At 46.1% G+C, this 4,700-nt stretch overlaps 1 non-coding gene across 1 annotated transcript; it reads right to left on the bottom strand.

Moving 5' to 3' along the window:
* Positions 1-4,263: 4,263 nt before the first annotated feature.
* LOC136309775 (U6 spliceosomal RNA) lies at positions 4,264-4,369 on the bottom strand. The gene has a single exon (XR_010726419.1). It is a non-coding gene; the product is annotated as a U6 spliceosomal RNA (small nuclear RNA).
* Positions 4,370-4,700: the final 331 nt, after the last annotated feature.

Below are 4,700 nucleotides of genomic sequence, written 5' to 3'. Positions count from 1 at the left end.
TGTCTGACTGTCTCCCCGTTTCCAGCTTCAGAAAAAAAGTTTGGCCTGACCAGGCAGTGGCACAGTGGATAGAGCATTGGACTGGGATGTGGAAGGACCCAGGTTCGAGACCCCCAGGTCGCCAGCTTGAGCGCGGGCTCATCTGGCTTGAGCAAAAACTCACCAGCTTGGACCCAGGGTCACTGGCTCCAGCAAGGGGTTACTCAGTCTGCTGAAGGCCCACGGTCAAGACACATATGAGAAAGCAATCAATGAACAACTAAGTCGCAATGCGCAACGAAAAACTAATGATTGACGCTTCTCATCTCTCTCCATTCCTGTCTGTCTGTCCCTGTCTATCCCTCTCTCTGACTCTCTTTCTGTCACTGTAAAAAAAAAAAAAAAAGTTTGGAGAGTGAAGTACCAGTTTGCGAAGTGATTTAGAGACTGTTTACTTAATCAGCTTCTTTATAACCTTCATTCCCTTAGTTCCTGGGGCTAAACTACTCCCCCTTTCTCTTTATCTCTGGGCTGCCATGAGGTATTTTTGTTTGTTTGTTTTTGGCATTAGTCTCTTAAATGTATTTTTTTAACTATTCATTTTAGAGAGGGGAGAGAGAGAGAGAATTATGAGAAAAGAGCAGGAAACATCCACTCCCATATGTGCCTTGCTTGACCAGGCAAGCCCAGGTTTCCAACCTCAGCATTCCAGGTAGACACTTTACCCACTGTGCCACCACAGCTCATAAGTTGTTTGTTGTTTTGTTTTGTTTTTACAGAGACAGAGAAAGAGTCAGAGAGAGGGATAGGTAGGGACAGACAGGAACGGAGAGAGATGAGAAGCATCAATCAGTTTTTCGAAGCATCAATCACTAGTTTTTCGTTGCGACACCTCAGTTGTTCATTGATTGCTTTCTCATATGTGCCTTGACCGTGGGCCTTCAGCAGACCGAGTAACCCCTTGCTCAAGCCAGCGACCTTGGGTCCAAGCTGGTGAGCTTTTTGCTCAAACCAGATGAGCCCGCACTCAAGCTGGCAACCTCGGGGTCTCGAACTTGGGTCCTCCGCATCCCAGTCCGATGCTCTATCCACTGCGCCACCGCCTGCCAGACGGCATGAGTTTTAATCCATAGGAAACATATATTAAATTACAGGGAACAAAGCTAGGTACTGGGGCCCTGGAGGGACAAAGGAGAACATGAGACATAGTCCCTGATCTTGAAGTTGTCCAGGTGGATTTTATTACTCTTTTTAAGGGCTAGGACAAGAATGGAAAATGTTCTCCTCTCCTCCTTATAATCTTGCAAAAAGCTGGAAATATATTGGACTTCCAACTGAATTCTTTTCCTCCCTTGGAGAGTACTGAGACTTGGGAGCGCAGGAACTTTCTTTCCGTCAGGCCCAGGCTGGAAGACCTCAGGCCAGGGCCAAGGCTCTTCCCTTGGGCTCCTGGTGCCTTGTGGAGGCTCTAGGACCGCTCAGATGCTGCTGTGACTGTGGTTTCCGGCTTCCTGCGGTCTCGCACGCAGCTTGCAGATATCATACCCCAGTTCCTGCTTCGGAGACTGACATGCTCAAGCGTGGCGATACTCTGACTACATGGGGTCTGCGGGTCACAGCTAAGAGACTTACTTACTTTTCTGTTTTAGTTTTTTTCCTTTTCCTTAACTCATTGTAAGTGCTTTGGGGTTACATAAGGACAGGGTATAAAGGTTTCCTAGGCAGAAGCTGAGAAAGATCACTTTCCTTTCCTTTTTTTTTTTTTTTTTAAAGATCACTTTTCAGTTGAATATCCTCTCTCATGCTAGGTCTTTAGTTCTGCTTCTCTTTAGCTAGGGACATTTTGAACACCCTATGTAGGAAGTAATCAGAAAATCATTTATACAGAACTTTGTGGTTTACATTTTCTCATGTTGTTTAACTTAAATGTGACAATTCTGTGAGTGAGGGTAGATAGCCCATCTTAGTGTTGAAGAAAAGCGATGCTTAGGGAGAAAAAGGGCTCTTCTTTGCTGGTATTGAAGCCTCTTGTGCTATCGTATTCCTTGTGTGTATGCAGGGTTTCATTGTGGAGCTATCTTTTTATGGGTTCGGGCCACAGCTCTGAAATTGTTCAGTACTTAGGAAGAGATGCTGGGGAGGATCTTAAGGCAGAAAGGTGGATGTTTCTAAGGAGGCAGGATTAAACCAGGGCTTTAGACCAGAACTTTCCACAGACTGGAATTCTGTGGCTAGCTAGCAGTCAGTGAATGTCCAGTTTAGAAGTTAGCAAGTTAGGGTTTTTTTTTGTATTATTTTTTTTGAAGTGAGAAGTGGGGAGGCAGTCAGACAGACTTTCGCATGCACCCGACCAGGATCCACCCAGCATGCCCACTAGGGGCCGATGCTCTGCCCATCTGGGGCATTGCTTCATTGCAACGAGAGCCATTCTAGTGACTGACGTGGAGGCCACAGAACCATCCTCAGCACCCCGGCCAACTTTGCTCCAATGAAGCCTTGGCTACGGGAGGGGAAGAGAGAGAGAGAGAGAGAGAGAGAAAGAAAGGAGAGGGGAAAAGGTGAAAAAGCAGGTGGGTGCTTCTTCTAGGTGCCCTGACTGGGAATCGAACCCGGGACCTCCACACGCCGGGCTGACACTCTACCACTGAGACAACTGGCCAGGGCCCTGAAGTTAGCAAGTTTTAAAATCAGAAACAGCTTAACTCTGCCCTGGTGGGTCACTTAGTGGTTAGAGCATCACCGCTGTGTGCTAAGGTTGCTGATTGGATCCCCAGTCAGGGCACAGACAAGAAGCAACCAATGGGTGCACAACTAAAAGTGACAACTAAGTGGAACAATGAGTTGGTGTTTCTCTCTCTCCTTCCTCCGCCAAGGTACTTTATGCATATCTGTATTAAGTTATTTTTGCCTGGCGAGCATCAGTGTTTTCCTCTGCTCCCACTTTGGGGGATATCCTTAGGTGCAGGTTGTTCCTCTCTTCTTTGCCTGGGAGCCTAGACTATAACACATGAGACTCGAGATTGACCAGTCAACAGTGGCTTCTGGCCAAGACTTTGCCTCTTGAGTGAGTGACTCAATGACAAAGGGATTTTAGGATTGAACCCCAGCTGTGGTGTGTGGTGTGGCTGGCTGCAACAGCTGCTGCTTCTTGCTTGTTGGTGGAGCTGCTGTTGTGCCCAATTGTTTCCCTGCCCTCTTGTCCATGCTCTGGGCCCCAGCTTGTATTTGCAACAGTGTCAGTGCTTGGTTCACAACAGACAAAAGGAATTTTAACTTACAAATTGTGATGGTTTCTTTACCAGGCTGTAACCTCCTTGAAAGAAGGGCCTAAATCTCATTCTGCTCTTTTCCTTTGGCGCCCAGCTCAGCCCTAGTCTCAATACTTGTAGGTAAAATAAATGAAACATGTTCTAGTAATATAGGGCTATGGAGTTTGGGATTCTTGGCGTCACTGTGGTTATGGGGCAAAAAATTCTGTATATATGACCACAGTCACTAACAGTTAAGCAACTTCATGTTAATAAATGAAAAGTAGGCCTGGCCTGTGGTGGCACAGTGGCTAAGGCATTGACCTGGAATGTTGAGGTCACCGGCTGGAAACCCCCCGCTTGTCCAGTCTAGGCACATAGGAGAAGCAACTATAATAAGTGATGCTTGTTGCCCCCTCTTTCTCTCTCTCTATCTCTCTAAAAAAAAAAAAAAAAAAGAAAGAAAGAAAAAGAAAGAGGCCCTGGCTGGCTGGCTCAGCAGTAGAGCGTTGGCCCAACGTGCGGAAGTCCTGGGTTCGATTCCCAGCAAGGGCACACAGGAGAAGCACTCATTTGGTTTTCCACCCTTCTCCCTCTCTTTCCTCTCTATCTCTCTCTTCCCCTCCTGCAGCCAAGGCTCCACTGGAGCAAAATTGGCCCCGGGAGCTGAGGATGGCTCCATGGCCTCTGCCTCAGGCGCTAGAATGGCTCTGGTCGCAACAGAATGACGCCCGGATGGGCAGAGCATGGCCCCCTGGTGGGCGTGCCGGGTGGATCCCAGTCGGGCACATGCAGGAGTCTGTCTGACTGCCTCCCCATTTCCAGCTTCAGAAAAATACAAAAAAACAAAACAAAACAAAACAAATAAAAAATAAACAAAGAAAGGAAGAAAGAAAGAAGGAAAGAAAGAAAGAAGAAAAGGAAACTAGAGGATTCTAGGAAGGGCCTTACTTCCTGTATTTGAGTGCTTAGAGAAGTTTGCGTAGTTGTTTCTGGTCCTCAAATTCCTGAAGTTTTTTTTGTGTTTTTTTTTTTTTTTAACATGGAACACTTCACTGATTTGCATGTTATCTTTGGGCAGGCACCACACTTATCTTCTCTGCCTGTTACAATCTTCTTTTATGTGCTGCAGAAGTGAGCACAGCTGAAGTTTTGTTTCCGGTGTCCCAGCACCTTTTCCTAAGCACACCCTCTGTTCTACTTCAGCTGAGGTAATGCCCTCTTTAGTCTCCTGTCCTGATATGAAAAGAACCTCTCTGATAGACTCAGGTAATAAAGAAGAATCTACCAATTTTTACAATATTATTATTATCTTTCCTTTCATGTCTCTACAGATACACATAGAGTGTTATTTGTCAGGTTCTGACAGTTCAGTATGTACAAGAGAGTCCCTAACTCAAATTCAGGAAATAAACAAATGAGCCCAAGAGAACAGACAAGTGAAGTAATAACAAACTGTGTTGTGCTCTGTTG

This window comes from Saccopteryx bilineata, chromosome 6 (assembly GCF_036850765.1).
Source record: "Saccopteryx bilineata isolate mSacBil1 chromosome 6, mSacBil1_pri_phased_curated, whole genome shotgun sequence".
NCBI lineage: Eukaryota > Metazoa > Chordata > Mammalia > Chiroptera > Emballonuridae > Saccopteryx > Saccopteryx bilineata.
The sequence above is the reverse complement of the archived record's forward strand: the minus strand, read 5'-3'. Positions and strand labels throughout refer to the sequence as shown.